The 16,984-nt window shown below is 39.5% G+C and overlaps 3 long non-coding RNA genes across 3 annotated transcripts; all 3 read right to left on the reverse strand.

Annotated features, from left to right (window-relative positions):
• Window positions 1–1,177: 1,177 nt before the first annotated feature.
• On the reverse strand, window positions 1,178–4,314 carry LOC117289924. Its single transcript, XR_004519000.1, has 3 exons — window positions 3,329–4,314; window positions 2,666–3,068; window positions 1,178–1,263 (listed from the first exon to the last, which is right to left on the reverse strand). It is a non-coding gene; the product is annotated as an uncharacterized LOC117289924 (long non-coding RNA).
• A 747-nt stretch (window positions 4,315–5,061) lies between these two features.
• Window positions 5,062–7,365, reverse strand: LOC117289925. The gene is made up of 3 exons (XR_004519001.1): window positions 7,336–7,365; window positions 6,039–6,129; window positions 5,062–5,202 (listed from the first exon to the last, which is right to left on the reverse strand). It is a non-coding gene; the product is annotated as an uncharacterized LOC117289925 (long non-coding RNA).
• A 2,547-nt stretch (window positions 7,366–9,912) lies between these two features.
• LOC117290810 lies at window positions 9,913–16,972 on the reverse strand. The gene is made up of 3 exons (XR_004519079.1): window positions 16,895–16,972; window positions 15,370–15,533; window positions 9,913–9,967 (listed from the first exon to the last, which is right to left on the reverse strand). It is a non-coding gene; the product is annotated as an uncharacterized LOC117290810 (long non-coding RNA).
• Window positions 16,973–16,984: the final 12 nt, after the last annotated feature.

Consider the following 16,984-nt stretch of genomic DNA (forward strand, 5'->3'; position numbering starts at 1 on the left):
AAATGTTGCTCAAGGAACGAAAGTAAACCGACATCGGAAACCAATGGCATAGCACCAAAAGCCTGTCGCTCAAGAAACGACAATGAACCGACATCGGCAACCAGTGACTAGCACCAGAGAAATGTTGCTCAAGGAACGAAAGTAAACCGACATCGGAAACCAATGGCATAGCACCAAAGGCCTGTTGCTCAAGAAATGACAGTGAATTGACATTGGCAACCAGTGACTAGCACCATATAGGCCTGTTGCTCAAGAAACAAAAGTGAAACCAATGGCATACCACCAAAGGTCTGTCGCTCAACAAACGGTAATAAACCGACATTGGCAATCGATGACATGCACCGGAGAATTGTCGCTCAAGGAACGAAAGTAAACCGACATCGGAAACCAATGGCAAAGCACCAAAGGCATATCGCTCAAGAAACGACAGTGAAGCGACATTGGCAATCAGTGACTTAGCATCAGATAATTGTCGTTCAAGGACCAAAAGTGAACCGACATCATATCACCAAAGGCTTATCGCTCAAGAAAACGACAGTGAATTGACATCGGCAATCAGTGACTAGAGCACCAGAGGAATGGCAGCCAAGAAACGAAAGTGAACGACATTGGAAACCAATGGCATACCACCAGAGGCCTGTCGCTCAACAAATAACAGTTAACCGACATTGGCAACTAGCACCAGAGGCCTGTCGCTCAAGAAACGAAAGTGAACCGACATTGGCAACCAGTGACATGTATAAAAGCCAGTTGCTTAAGAAACGACAGTGAATCGACATTGGCAACCAGTGACATAGCACCAGAGGAATGTTGCTCAAGAAACGACAGTGAACCGGCATCGAATTATTACTGGCAAACCACTAAAGGTCCGTTGCCAAGAAAGGACAGTTATTCGAAATTGGCAAACACAGGGAAAACCCATTTGTACTCCTGGTTGGAGAGAAGCAATTAATGCAAAGTGCCTCATTCAAGGACACAATTGTTGCGACTAACCAGGATTTAGGATTGGAACCCATATTTCGTAAATTACAAAAATTGCGTCCAACGAGGCAGGACTCTAGGCCCAGACATGTAAAATGCCTTTAAACAAGAGTAACAACATGCATTCTGCATAATTATTACAGAGCTCCATTCGAGACTGGGGTAAATATTAAAAGTAATCTTGTTATGAACTCGCCTTTAACTGGAGAGTGTAGCTCCTTCATCATCGGCTGGTCTTGGATGGAGATCTACTTGTAGTCAGAGAGCTTTGCAGATGTTAAGCTGCATCACAAACAAACAAAAGACACAGTTTGTAACAGTTGATGTTAAAAAACATTACCCATCATCAAAACAGTCAAAGTACAGAAAGCTTGCTTCCAAGTCTAGATTTGTGAGAAAAAAAACTTTTAATAAAAAATGAGTGAAAAACAACAACAAAAAACTCAAAATTGTAAGCAACAAATGTTTTCAAATAATGTTGTAACCAAGACTTTTTTCTCAAGTCAATTCAAGTGATTATTTCCCAAGTCAAGTTAAGTCAAGTCACAAGTCAAATTTTTGCAAGTCAAGATAAGTCACACGCCAAATAATGTCCCAAAATAAGTCCACTCTCATTAAGTTGTGACAAACTTGCGATGTGTTATTCAATAATGAAAAATAAATGCATGAGTTTAATAAAATAAGGGGGAAAAATATACTTGACTATTAATGACCATGCAGAGACACAAGTAATTTTTGTTTTATGTAGCGATGTATCTTCACTGATAAGACCAAAGCTGTGCAATTTTTGCATTTTTGTTTTTTAATTGCCACCAGTACAGTTGTGAAAAACTAAAAACATCATCAACAAGTCAGCACACAACAATCTGTGTGCGTGTGTGTGTGTGTCTGGAAAGTCAGGTGACAGTAGTCCGATTGCAGACCGTCCAGTACATACTGGACGTACACCTGCATATGGATGTGAAAACCAGACATGGACCAAAGTGTGGACACAGTCGGTGGAGTCAATCTCGTGCCTGTTTTATGCACTGGGACTGGGCATGATAACAAACAACATCGTGTGCGGAAGCGACTTGGTTTTTCATGAAGATAATTTGCAAACTGTATATTCAAGTCAATTCTAAACTCTCAAGTAATTTTTGCGCAAGTCAAGTCAAGTCGCAAGTCAACAAAATTGGTAACTTGAGTCCAAGTCATTGACTCGAGTCAACAACAACTGGTTTCTAGGAACTCATGCATACATACCATTTGGATTGCTGCAATCCAAATATACAACAGTAAAACTTGGAAATGTCATTTGCCTGAAACAGTTCTCTTGGGGATTGGTGCTGTATGAACTGTATTAATCATTGCTCTATATCTCTCTTCCCAAAAAAGAGTTATCCTGCAAATAGCATGCAATTTTAAAATAAAAAAATCTATGAACTTGCCTTGATCTTTATGTTCTAAATAAAGCTTACTATAAAAGCACTTTAAAAGCAGACTGAAAAACACAACGCAGTCTGTCAACTGCAAAATGGCTGTAAGGCTACAGGGAAATGACTGATAATTTGTATTGATGCAAGAAAATGACTCATATTTGTTTTTGGTTAACCCAACCCGGCAACAACAATTATGCACACTACTAGACTGCTCTGTTTAGGACCAGAAGTAAATATTACAAGTCATGTTGTTAGAAATTCACCTTGGAATTTTTGTCCAGATGTGTTGATCCAGCATGCAGGAGAGTTTAGTTCCTCAGCGCTGGCAAAGCTGGTGTCTTGTTTCAGGGTGTCTATGAATGAAAGACATCTTCTCCCACAAGAAGCCTTGCCTTGATGAGTGGTCTCCAAGAGGATGGTTGGGCAAGCAACAAGCTCAGAGGGGATGAACACAGTGCCCAGCAAACATGAGTCGGTGTTCGCAGATCTCTCCTGTAGTCTTGCGCCAGCATAGAGGTTGCACTTTCTCATAAGGTCCTGCCAGGAGATGTTTAGGGCCATACGCAGCATCCTGGTGTAGCAACCGTCAAGAGACTCCAACGTCTTAGGTTGGTCTTGGACATCTGCTCATTACAGGGTAGATGTAGTTGGAGATAATCAGCCAGACTGAACACAAACAAAATCAAATGATATGCAACATATCGAGTTTCAAACTATGATTTAACATTAAAGCATTTATATTGACACTTTTATTAATAAACAATTGAAGGGGAAAGGCATTTATATTGACACTTTCATTCATAAACAATTGAAGGGGAACTATTGAATAGTTTGGTTAACCAAACACAGCAACAAAATTCTGAACAATTACTAAAGAGCTGTAATAAGATCAGAAGTAGGGAATAAAAGTATTGTGAGAAATTCACCTTCGACTTGAGAGTGCAGCTTCTGTATCAAAGGCTGGTCTTGGAGATCTACTTGCTGATGGGTAGATGTCTTTGTAGATGATGAGCCTTTCTGCAACAACTAAAAAACAAATCAAACAATTTGCAGCAACAAATAATTGAAAACAGCAACAAAATAGTAATTGTATGGTTTTACCTCTGCACAGATTAGCACTGTATACTTCTGAGTTGTGTGAACAAATAGCTGGTTTTACCTATGCACAGATTAGCACTGTATACTTCTGAGTTGTGTGAAACAATAGCTGGTTTTACCTATGCACAGATTAGCACTGTATACTTCTGAGTTGTGTGACAAAATAGCTGGATGAATCAATGCAAAAAAAAACCAGTTATTATTAAAAAAAGTAAATGTAATTGGAAGGGGGGTTCAATTGTCTGAAATAGTTCTTGGAAGGGGGGTTCAAATGTCTGAAACAGTTCTCTTATGAAGTATTGCTGATAGAACTTTGTTTATATATCAGTGAGCTTTCAGATAACTTGCTTTTACCTTTAGTTGTTTAATATTTTCAAGAATAACTGATGAAAAGCATTCCAAGCAGCAACATGATAGTTAAACAATGACTGTCAAAATAAAATCTAATCTAGTAAATAATATTTACAATTTAAGTTTATAGCAACAGTTAAGAATTGCAAACCCCTACAGAAATAGCCCACCACTGAACCTATATCAACTTTGCTTGCCAGAGTTATATAAACATCTTTCAATAATTTGGAAAACTGCAATAATAATTAATCATATTTACTTCTGGTTAACCCAATACAGCAACCAAAATTCGGCCAATTACTATTTGCTCTGTTCAGGACCAGAACAAAAATAATATAAAACATATCTTTTAGGAATGTAGCTCCTCGAAGGCCGGTCTTGGTCATCGACCTGTGGATGGGTAGATGTCTTTGGAGATGGTGAGACTTTCTGCAACACAAATAAACCAAACAATTTGCAGCAACAAAACATTGAAAACAGCTTTAAACATTTAGAATTGTTTGAAGCTTTGCATAGTGTGGATAAATGGAGGAACAGATGACTCACAGAAATAGGATGTTGAAAATCAAAACAAGCAACACTAACTCAGAGTTGTTTTTTTTTGGGGGGGGGGGTGGGCAACTGCCTGAAAACATTTCTCTGACAGAGTAGTGCTGATATGAATTTTATTCATTAATCAGGGAGCTTTCACGTAGTTTGCTTATTCCTTCAATTTTTTTCTCTATCAATCAATTAAAACAAAGTGAAGACAACTTAAATTACCAACAGTTAGGAATGTTTCTTTATCTTTTGGTTTAACATGAAGCTCGCTGAGGTACCTTCCCAATATCGTTAAATCCAACAGAAACCAAGCTTGTTAGCTCTGAAATGACTGTCAAACAATAAAACAACCAAACAAATAGTTTGGGAGGCAATTCATCCTTACTCACAGCTCAGAGCTGATTTGCGAAGGACGCTGCAAGAAAGTGTCCAAGAAGTAGGCTGCACTTGGAAGCCAGCCATATTTTCCCGAGGGAGGAGAACCGGATGGTTTGGAAAACCCTTGTGGCACAGAGGCGAACCAACGAACAACTCAATTCACATATTGCCTTAGCCAGGGTGATGGAAAAGGGCAAGCACTTTACGCACTGTAGCCATCCATGGCCCCCTGTACAACATTTACACATCCTTGAATGAATTGTAATGCTACAATGAGACTCTGGTACAGCTTTATTCTAAACAGGTCTTAATATTTAGTTCACTGTTAGGGAATTCACCTTTTCTGGAGAGTGCAGTTCCTACTTCTGAGGTTGGTCTTGGACACACAATGTACTTGTTGATGGGTAGATGTCTTTGGAGATGATGAGCCTTTCTGCAACAAAACAAATCAAACAATTTGCAGCAACAAAACATTGAACAAAGCAAACAAAAAAGCTGGAGGAACCATGCACAACAGGAATACTATCAAACAAGCAAATTGAATTTGGTGGTGGTGGTGGGGGAGGGGGCAAATGCCTGAAACAATTCTCTTATGAAGTAGTGCCAACATGAACTCTTTGTATTTGTCAGCTAGCTTTCAGATGACCTGCTTTTACCTTCAGTTGTTTAATACATTCAATTATTCAAAAATAAATTAAGAAAAACATTACAGCAGCAACATCATGGTTTATAAATGGGTTATCAGTAAGAAACTAATCTGCAAGTGGCATTTGAAGTACTTTTCAAAAATCTTCCAAACCCCAACGAAAAAACCATAACCGAGCAATATAGAAAACACCTACATTAAACCCCACAACAGAACCAGTCAATCTAAGAGATGATAAATTTGCCTCGGGAATCAAAAAATATTAACTTGTTTTTTATTTATACCCAAACACCAATGTGTGTTAGCACTGTATACTCAGTACTTTCCCGAGTCCTGTGAAAAAATATCACAGGCATATTACTCGGGTGGGATTGGAATCCACGACCCTTGCAATTCTAGAGCAGTGTCTAATTACCAACTAGACTACCGAGGTTGCTCGGTAGCTAGAGGCAGTTCGAACATTCACTACAAAGCTTTATAAGAAAATCAGACTTTCAACTCTGAAACGATTGTCATACATGGAAATTTCTTTAGTTGAATTGTTCAAACTAGAGCAGCAGTTATTATTACAGACCGCAATGTTAGACCAGAAGTAATTACTCAAAGTACTTTGGGGGATTCACCTTTAACTGGAGACTGCAGATCCTCTATCTAAGGCTGGTCTTGGACCTCTACTTGGTGATGGATAGATGTCTTTGGAGATGCTAAACATTGCTGCAACAAAAACAAACCAAACAATTTGCAACAATAAATGCTTAAAGGCAGTGGACACTACTACTCAAAATATTTAATAGCATAAAACGTTTCTTGGTAACGAGTAATGGGGAGAGGTTGATAATATAAAACATTGTTAGAAACGGCTCCCTCTGAAGTTATGTAGTTTTTGAGAAAGAAGTAATTTTCCACAAATTTGATTTCGAGACCTCAGATGTAGAATTTGAGGTCTCAAAATCAAGGTATTTTTTTCTTTTATTAATATCTCGCAAATTCCAACGACCGATTGAGCTCATAGGTTTGTTATTTTATGCATATGTTGAGCTTTTTCAACTGAGAAGACTAGTCTTTGACAATTACCAAAGAAAAAAATATGTTCAAACTCAGACAGCATTGAGCGTGTAATGGCTTTTGTGGAGATAAACAATCTTTTTAAAATGTCCCTTCCCATTAGATACACGTACGGACTCTTTTGACAAAAAGCAAATAAATTCAGGCAAACTTTGTTTTTTTAGATGAACCCTTTATTAAACTCATGGTAGAGTTTATACAACTTTACTTGTTGCCGTTAAACAGTTTGATTGCAGATAGACTGCTTGTTCTGTCAATATTTTCACAAATTAATTGAGAAAAAAAAAAAAGACTGAAAACAGCAACACAATGGCTGAAGCTGTTATATTGATTAACCACTACTTTAACAGCAAATTTTATTAGATTTTTACTTGCATTAATTCTATCTCATCAGCATACTGTCCCTGTCTTATAGATCACTCAATTAGTTGGGTCATCTTGAATATGGAGTTGGCTGGCTACCAAGATTGTCCCTGCTAGCTGGAAGTGAAAAGAATATTTTGAACCATAAATAATGCAGCTCTCCTTGACAAGAAGCAAAGATTAAAAAAAAAAACTGTTGAGGGGTCTATCAAGAGAATAGTTATCAAGACAGCAACAATAGACGTGAGAAAATTTGCGGTGACAAATCTCTTTTGAGTGAGAGTGGTTCTGAAGATAACGGAAGGGCTCAATGTTTCAGACTTCGTCTGTCGTTAGGAGACTGATGGAACAATCTGGAACAATCAGCAACAATCTCATGCCTACAATGTATTACCCAGTACTTTCCAAACTGACTTTTAAGAAAGTGTCTTACCTCTGGGAACTGCTCCATTATGTTTTGGCCAAAAAAAGATTCAAGTGGAAGACAGTCACCTGTGATTGTTTGGACTCCATAAAGAAGAAGTCAATGTTCCTGTCCATGCTCCTGTGATGGTGACCAATTACACTATAGAGTGGGAAGACATCTCTACTATATGAATGGTTCATCTACCTCCCCTAGCCAGAACAAGATATAGTGCACATCCTCCACAAAGAAGAAGTCAAAGTTCCTGTCCATGCTCCTGTGATGGTGACAAATTCCATCAGAGTGGGAATACATCTCAACTGTATGGATGGTCCATCTACTTTCTCTAGCCAGAACAAGATATGGTGGACATCCTCCACAAAGAAGAAGTCAATATTCCTGTCCGTGCTCTGGTGACCAATTCCATCCGAGTGGGAAGACATCTCAACTGTATGGATGGTCCATCTACTTTCTCTAGCCAGAACAAGATATGGTGGACATCCTCCACAAAGAAGAAGTCAATGTTCCTGTCCATGCTCATGTGATGGTGACATATTCCATCAGAGTGGGAATACATCTCAACTGTATGGATGGTCCATCTACTTTCTCTAGCCAGAACAAGATATGGTGGACATCCTCCACAAAGAAGAAGTCAAAGTTCCTGTCCGTGCTCTGGTGACCAATTCCATCCGAGTGGGAAGACATCTCAACTGTATGGATGGTTCATCTACTTTCTCTAGCCAGAACAAGATATGGTGAACATCCTTGGGAGCCATCTGAAAGAGAACAATACTATAGAGCGGGATATCATAAAGGTACACTGAACTGTTTGATGGAAGCCACACTTGTGCATGGCTTACCGATCTTCTGCGGCTAGAAAGATTTCTACCAAAGCAAAGAACAATCCTGTATTTTGACTTTAAGTGGATAGTACTCTTTCAGGCAATTGAAAGAATGCATTAATTCAAACCTTGCAAAAAATAGTTTATGGCCTGATGTTTCGACCTGAGCAGAGTCTTTCTCGAAGCAAAGATTCTACTAGCCATCCACTATTTTTTTGCATATGCGATTGGTCCTTTTGGTTGGTAAGTTGTTAGCAACAGCTAATTCTATTTCTGAATTTAATTCAAACCTTTATATTACTTCTCTGTCATGGGATGGTAGGATCAGGGGAGGGTACATCTTTTGCTGAGACGACAGCTCCAGCGTTGCAATCACCACACCATGACTACACTGAGGGATGACAGCCTGCAAGGTAACTAACAAAACAATGTCTCTAAAATACTGAAAATAAATCTTTTTTTTTACCCCATCATGAATGATGGGTGGTAACAACCCTTCAGAAAAAGGGACTGCAAGCATCAACTTAGAAATGTAGACCAATTAATGGCTTACTGTAGAATGTGTGCTTCATGTCTTCATTCTCTACATACAATGCCAAATAACTGCACTAATTATGTCATGAACAAATTCAAATCAGTGTACACATGCACAACAAAAACTACTTTCTGGAAAATTATGCTTACATGAAGTCTCCTTTTTTTTTTACTAACCAGCAAGTAGAGCCATGAAGTTGGACCCTCTCTGAAAACTACAAGGTCAAAAGTTCAGTGCCTATCATACATCAAGAACCCAGTGCACTTATGGACAAGAGAAGGGGTAGCCCTGTTAACCAGTTTCTAGTGTCAACAATTCACAAATAATAAACAACAAAACAGCAACAAAATTGAATTGTTAGAGGAACACCACACAACATGATCAATTTTCAAGACTTGAAAACAACCATCTACTAAATGCAAAATATTACAGGTAAAAAAAAGCCTGCATAAATTTGAACTAACCCATTAGTTAGGCCTATTGTGTAACAACAAGGTTCCTAAATTTGTTTCAATAGATGTTGATTTTTGCACCAGGGGTTACGAATAATACAAATTTTGGTTTTAACCCTTACAGTGACATCTGCTCTAGCAATGCAGAGGTCTTGTGTTTTAATCCCACCGAAGAGATTCACCCATGACTTTTGTTCACAAAACTTGGGAAAGTACTGAGTATTCACAATTTACTTAATACACATTGTTGTAAGGGTAATTTAAACGGGTTTTCTGGTTGTAAGAAGCTAGTTTTACTGGTGTCAAGATAGCAACACCAAGCTATTGGATTAAACTTAACCGTTGCCCTATTGGCATGTCCCCCACTGTGGCAGATCTTTAGCCCCTTTCACACAAGAGCAACTTAGCAAGTATCCATTGCTAAATTGTAGCATTATGGTTGTAACAATAATACAAATTGTACCTAGAGTGAGAAAAACAATACTGTAGTGCTGTCAAGGGTCTCTTTAAAATTGTCAAACTATATTTTACAACCAAGCTAAATTTAAGCAAGGGACCTCAGTTAAACTGCTGTCGTGTAAATAGCACTTTTGTCTTTTAAAGACAAGTTGAAAATGATGATAAGCCAAACATGAGCAAACAATATTAATGTTTTAACTCACCATGATCTGCATGGTACAGTGTATCTCATCAGCATACTCTCAGAGGAGTGTTCCTCAACACTATGTCTCAGCTTCAAGTGTCAGACAGTCATCAGAATATCAGCACTCCACTAAAGAAGAAGTCAAGATTCCTGTCCATGTTTTTGGTGACTATGTCCTTTTAGGACATCGGATAGTTCGCCTACTTCACCTTGCCAGAACTAGATATGGTGGACATCATGGGCAGCCATCTGAAAGAGAAAAGTTACTAAAGAGCATGATAAAAGTACACTGAACTGTTGGATGGATGCCATCTAGCCAAAGGCATGCCCATCTTTCCAAGAAGGAAATATTTCTTCCCCAGCAAAGCACAACCCTGTATTTTGACTTAAGCAGGATGGTTCCCGCTTAGGTGATACAAAGAATGCATTAATTCAAACCTTCATATTACTTCTCTGTCATGGGATGGTAGGATCAGGGGAGGGGCACATCTCGTCGTGTGCCCGGCAAAAGGACGTAACGGAAAGTTCCCGGCAGAAGGACGTAAGCAATTTATGTTAAAATTTGTGTTTCAAGAATTATGAGCGGGAAAGTTTGGTAAATTTGTTGCCATGCAAAAGTCATTCTAGAAAGGTTAAATTCTGCATGGGGAATGGGGAAACATGTCTTCAGGGTAATTCTAGCAAAAGAACAAACAAAAATGACATATTTTTCATGTCAGGAGCCATTTTGTTGCTTACGTCCCTTTGTTACTGGGACGAACTACTTTATGTTCCCGGCAAAAGGGCGTAAGGCCTTACGCCCTTTTGCCGGGCACACGACGATCTGTTGCTGAGACGTCAGCTCCAGCGTTGCAATCACCACACCATGACTACACTGAGGGATGACAGCCTGCAAGGTAACTAACAAAACAATGACTTTCAAAAATACTGAAAATAAATCATGTTTTTAACCTCATCATACTTGGAATAAAATTAAGTTCATTTTTGGTAACGACCTTCTTGGAACAGGAGACGTCCTGCAAGCATGTTAACTAAGAAATGTGGACCAATTAATGGCTTTGCCTGCTGTGGCATTTTGTACTTCTTGTCTTTATTTACTTAGGCCTACATGAAGTCAATACCTCTTTGCTTTCCTGAGTGCTGTTTTTTGTTTTACTAAACAGTAAAAATAAAGTAGAGCCATGAAGTTATGCCCTTTCTAAACAGCACAAGGTCAAAAATTCAGTGGATACTACACATCAGTGTTTGAAAAAAGCACAACATAAAACAACCTTAATTCTTAAATGATCTCAAACCTGCAACTAGCTTGCTCTAGTCATCATTTAAAGGCAGTGGACACTATTGGTAATTATTAGCATAAAATGGGGAAAGGTTGATGGTATAAAACATGGTGAGAAACGGCTCCCTCTACAGTGCCATAGTTTTCGAGAAAGAAGTAAAATTTTCAATGATTTTGATGTCGAGACCTCAGATTTAGAACTTGAGGCCTCGAAATCAACCATCTAAACGCACACAACTTCGTGTGACAAGGGTGGTTTTTCTTTCATTATTATCTCGCAACTTCAACGACCAATTGAGCTCAAATTTTTACAGGTTTTATATTTTATGCATATGTTGAGATACACAAAGTGAGAAGACTGGTCTTCGACAATTACCATTAGTGTCCACTGTCTTTAAGTAGAATAAAAAGCAAGTTTTCAAAGAGCAAAATCTACACTCAAATATATTGTACACATGGTATTACCGCAAACCGAATATACATTGATACCTCGCCATGCAATGACTCCAAAACTTGAACACTAAACTACCTTCCCCTTAAAAACAGCTGTTCATTTTGGCATCCAGGACAAGAATCAGACATCACATCTTGCTCTCTACCTTACAATGTCAGAATGTCCTTAGATTGTCCTTGATGTGTAAGTGTTCAAACAAAACATGTCAGGACTTCTTCAACTTGAGTAGCCTCATATCTCTGCAGAGCTTGCTCCCTGGGAGCTGGATGTGTTTCTTTCTGGTTGGATCTCACATCCTGTGGCTGTGAAAAACCCAAGCTCAAAGAGGTCTAGTGGGTGTTTCCATCCTGTTCCGTATCTTCAGGTCCTGCAGATGATAGCGCCTTTGGCTGTGGCTGCGTTCCTTTCTGGAGAGTGACTGTGTTCACACTTGTTGTCATTAGATAGTCCTTCAGATCTCATCCAGGTCTGAACAGTTGTACTTCAGCCCTCTGGTGGGATCATCATCATTTCCATCCATCCCTTGCATCACTCTCAGCATTATCAGTGGCTTAGGTTCACTCCAGGTGAATGCTTGAACACACCTCAGCATGGCTGGCTCATTAGCAGTCCTAAACATCGTAGCATGGCTGGCTCACTAGCAGTCCTATACCTTCTCGTTCTAAAACTTCCACCCTTCTTCCACCAGCTGCAGTTGGTGGCTAAGGAATTGCTCCCTCAATGTAACAGTCAAACACAGTGATTCAATTGAAATAATTATAACATTTATTTCCATAATGACCACTGCAGTACAGACAAATCAAGACAAACAATGAGCACTGCCGGAGTCTCTTTAAAGTAAAATGAATTTATAACAAGAAGCAGTTTTCTTTCTTTAGAAGACAATCAGAGCATACTGTTTGAAACGTCGAGTTGAAACCAACGGTTCTTTTCAGAACCACCCCAACTCATTTAGAGATAGTCAATACATGGTGTTACCGCAAACTTTTCCATATAAGAAGCAATTTGTTAAAAAACTAACAATGTCATATGGAACCCAATATCATAGAGCTGCTTCAAATAAGCATAAAATATGCTTAGCACAACAACATTATGCTTACCATAGGTTACCAACAAAATTACTGCATCACATGTGTACCATTTGCAACTGGTTGGTTTAATGCTCATCTCTAGCAGAAAATTGTTAAGCAATATTAAGCATGTAACTCTGTAACTATGAGAATGGATTCTGGTTTAATTCCTTTTAAGACATTCTCTTGACTATAAAAACACAATTCAGGCAAAAAAATCAATTGAAACTGAATAAAAACTGACTTCATCTTCAGGCAAATGAGTCCACTCTTCAAATTGTCTTGTCTGGTTGCTTGGTTTGAACAAGAATATTGGAAACTCAAAGTCAGTGTTACAAATACATGTAACATCAGTCCTTCATACAAGAGCACAGGGCTGCAATTTCGTCGAGCTGCTAAGCGCAAAAATATGCTTAGCATGAAACTTCTTGCTGGATAAAAACAGGATTACCAACCCAATTTGTTACTGATATTCAGCTGTTGTTTGCTTTTCCTGAAAATTACATGGAAATTTTTTTGGAAATCTTGTTTTTATCAAGGAAGAAATTTCATGCTTAGCAAATTTGATGCATTGACTCCTGAATGGCTCTTCAGACACACGCTTTTGGTGAAGCGATCGGCGTAAATAAAGGGAACTAGGATTTTTTAATTCAATCTTGGCCTAACATAAGCGTTAAAAGGCACTGGACACCTTTGATGATTGTCATATTTATAATGACCTGCATTCTCACTTGGTGTATTCCAATATTTTATATGCATAAAATCAATCACAAATCTGTGAACATTTGGACTCAATTGGTCATCAAAGCTGCAAGAGAATATGAAAGAAAAACACATTTGTACAAATTTGTGTGCTTTCATCAGATGCATAATAAATGGCTTCATCAAGTATTTTATTATTTGAGTGAAAACTTTACCTATCAAAAACTCACAATGGTCTCTACTATCAACAGCTCTCCATTTGCTCGTGAGTAAATACCAATAGTGGTGCCTTTTTAACAAACTGCTTTATTATTTGTACTGAGAACATTGGGAGACTGTGGCACTTATGGTACTGTGATCTCAACTACAGTTCCTTGGGTAGGCCTCCTACTACCCCATCCATAAAACTTGAGCTGGGACCAGTCATTGGCTCTTATGGTACTGTGATCTCAACTACAGTTCCTTGGGTAGGCCCCCTACTACCCCATCCATAAAACTTGAGCTGGGACCAGTCATTGGCTCTTATGGTACTGTGATCTCAACTACAGTTCCTTGGGTAGGCCCCCTACTACCCCATCCATAAAACTTGAGCTGGGACCAGTCATTGGCTCTTATGGTACTGTGATCTCAACTACAGTTCCTTGGGTAGGCCCCCTACTACCCCATCCATAAAACTTGAGCTGGGACCAGTCATTGGCTCTTATGGTACTGTGATCTCAACTACAGTTCCTTGGGTAGGCCCCCTACTACCCCATCCATAAAACTTGAGCTGGGACCAGTCATTGGCTCTTATGGTACTGTGATCTCAACTACAGTTCCTTGGGTAGGCCCCCTACTACCCCATCCATAAAACTTGAGCTGGGACCAGTCATTGGCTCTTATGGTACTGTGATCTCAACTACAGTTCCTTGGGTAGGCCCCCTACTACCCCATCCATAAAACTTGAGCTGGGACCAGTCATTGGCTCTTATGGTACTGTGATCTCAACTACAGTTCCTTGGGTAGGCCCCCTACTACCCCATCCATAAAACTTGAGCTGGGACCAGTCATTGGCTCTTATGGTACTGTGATCTCAACTACAGTTCCTTGGGTAGGCCCCCTACTACCCCATCCATAAAACTTGAGCTGGGACCAGTCATTGGCTCTTATGGTACTGTGATCTCAACTACAGTTCCTTGGGTAGGCCTCCTACTACCCCATCCATAAAACTTGAGCTGGGACCAGTCATTGGCTCTTATGGTACTGTGATCTCAACTACAGTTCCTTGGGTAGGCCCCCTACTACCCCATCCATAAAACTTGAGCTGGGACCAGTCATTGGGGCGATGGTCAAATTAGGGTGGAACATGGGAACTAATGGGATGTCTCAACTCATTGGTTGACTTGACTCATTGACAAAGAATAAAAACACTACTTGGGGTCAGTTACCTTCAAGGGAAAGTTTATTTCCTTATCCTGACAAAACAAGGATTCACAGTTAAACAAAACAAACAGTTAGCACAACAAATAATGAAAAGTCCCTTGAACTTCAAGACCCTCCTAATCTTCCAAAATACTTCAATCATTAACAATTGAATTAACAACTGAAATTGTTTTTTTCAATAACAAGCAATGATGACATGGACTTGGACCTAGAATCCTAAATTATACAGAGTCAAGCAATGAGTTGGAGCTAGACAAGTTGAATCATTACAAATAGTGCCGTCTCAATCACGTATAGTGTGTCGCACGTCGATCACACCCGGCCCTTAAGTGTTGTGCACAACATACATTGTATACAGGGTCAAATTTTACAGGCAGTTGGCAAAGTAGTTGTACATTTATAAAATTATTTATACTCATTTTCTGTTCAAGGCATGATCAGTCAAATATTTTGTGGTATTTTAAAGTCACCTGGAAGTGGTATCTTTTCAAAATAAAGCTTCGGCACTAATATGTGTGTTTTGATGAGTGGAATGTGAATAAACAGTTAACTAAGGTTTTAAAAAATAAGTTCTTATGTTATTTACAAATTTAAGAGTAGACCCCCACCCGAGAGGGCGCTGTTCGTGACGTCAATCGAGGCAGACTTTGCCTGTAATGCGTAGAGTAAACACAATTGCAAAGTACATGTAAGTTCAATAAAAAATGTTTTGCATGTGACTCACCCGGGCAGATACAGGTTGTAGCTGTAACCCGCTGTTCCTTCTCTATGTGCTTGGATGCTTCACTCTGCAGGGGAGGGCCACATGAGCATGTACAGTTGTACTTCTATCAGTTCAGCAAACACTTGTATGGTACCAATCACCATCCATACTGAAGCTGGTTTAAACTGTGTGAGATATAAGAACCAAACTGTTAAAACATGTAGGGCCTACATAATGTAAATAAAACAGTCAGGATTCAAACTGCGTACTTAAAATGTACATGTAAAGCCTCGGTCACAACCCACCGTGCATGTTTTTTGTCCGTACGCTTTGTGGGAGGCCACGGCTGCCACGTTTTTTATGAAAACACGGGGAGGGAGTGGCAAGAGCAGGGAGGGAATATGTCAACGCACGTCACTCGCACCGTTTGTCCAAGGTGTAAGTACGTGGCCCGCATGCCATGCCTGGCCGTGAGTGGTTGCGTGCATAGTACGTTGCGCACGTGGTATGTGAGTACTACATGCTTACAACGTGCTTACAACGTACGATCATCTTGCGAGTGCCACGTTGTCGTACGGAGGCCGTACTTACACGTGCTGATTACGTACGGTGTACTCACTCGCATGTTGTAAGTGCGTGCAGGTGCGGTTAGCATGCGCTAATTTATGGTAAAAAGTGGCCTTATTTGTCCTGGGGAAAAAATACGCTTCCAGCACGTGGAGTCTTGGCACAAGACGTCGCAAAGTTCTGCAGTTTGTGTAAATTGCTCCCTGACTATTATCAATCTGCCTAGTGTTTCGTTGACGCAAGTTGAAGGCAATTTGGCTGCAAATAGTAGGCCGCCAGTGATCAGTGCAAGAAAGTGTTTACACGGGAATGGAAATGCAATTTCAATTTTTTTTAACAAAATATTAACACCAAAGGAGACAATTTAACAATTTTAAATAATGCGGGCTTGGAGTTCCAACTACAAGGAACATATGAGTAAAAGTTCAGACTCCCGAGTTAGGTAGAAATATTTTTAACAGATTTTTGAATTTTGTTCGCAATGGTACGGGACCTTCATACCCTGCACTCCGTCGCGTTGCTTGCAACGGAGGAGTCCAACCTGGGCTACTCATTGGCTAGATTAGTTTGCCCAAATTAAGTCTAGTGCGAACACCGCTTAACAATTGTCGGAAAGAGACAAGGGATAACTTTCTGTGTATGGGGATAATGGCGCCACCACCTTTTCACTCATTTCTACAAAAAGGGATATCACATTGACGAAAATTAGATAGTATTATTTCATATCGAATGAAAAAGTGGTGGCGCCATACGGAAATTTTTCCTAGACGAACTTCAGGCATTATCAACACGTGCGCTTCGAAGATTGCCGCCACACTGCACAGTTAAGCATACCGCACATTGCACACACAATGACTTAAGCCCACCCGCCACACCGACAATTTAAGATATATGTGTTTGCACCATTTTTGCCGTTTTGAAACCTCATATAAACCTCAAAAACACTCCCAAAAGATTCTATAACTAATATTCAACTCACCTTATTCATTTTGCAGTAGTTTTGTCAACCGAATTGGCTATAAAATACAAAATAACTGGAGAGAAAAATTGGAGTCTTTCGCGGTCAGCC

Source organism: Asterias rubens, chromosome 5 (genome assembly GCF_902459465.1).
Source record: "Asterias rubens chromosome 5, eAstRub1.3, whole genome shotgun sequence".
Lineage (NCBI taxonomy): Eukaryota > Metazoa > Echinodermata > Asteroidea > Forcipulatida > Asteriidae > Asterias > Asterias rubens.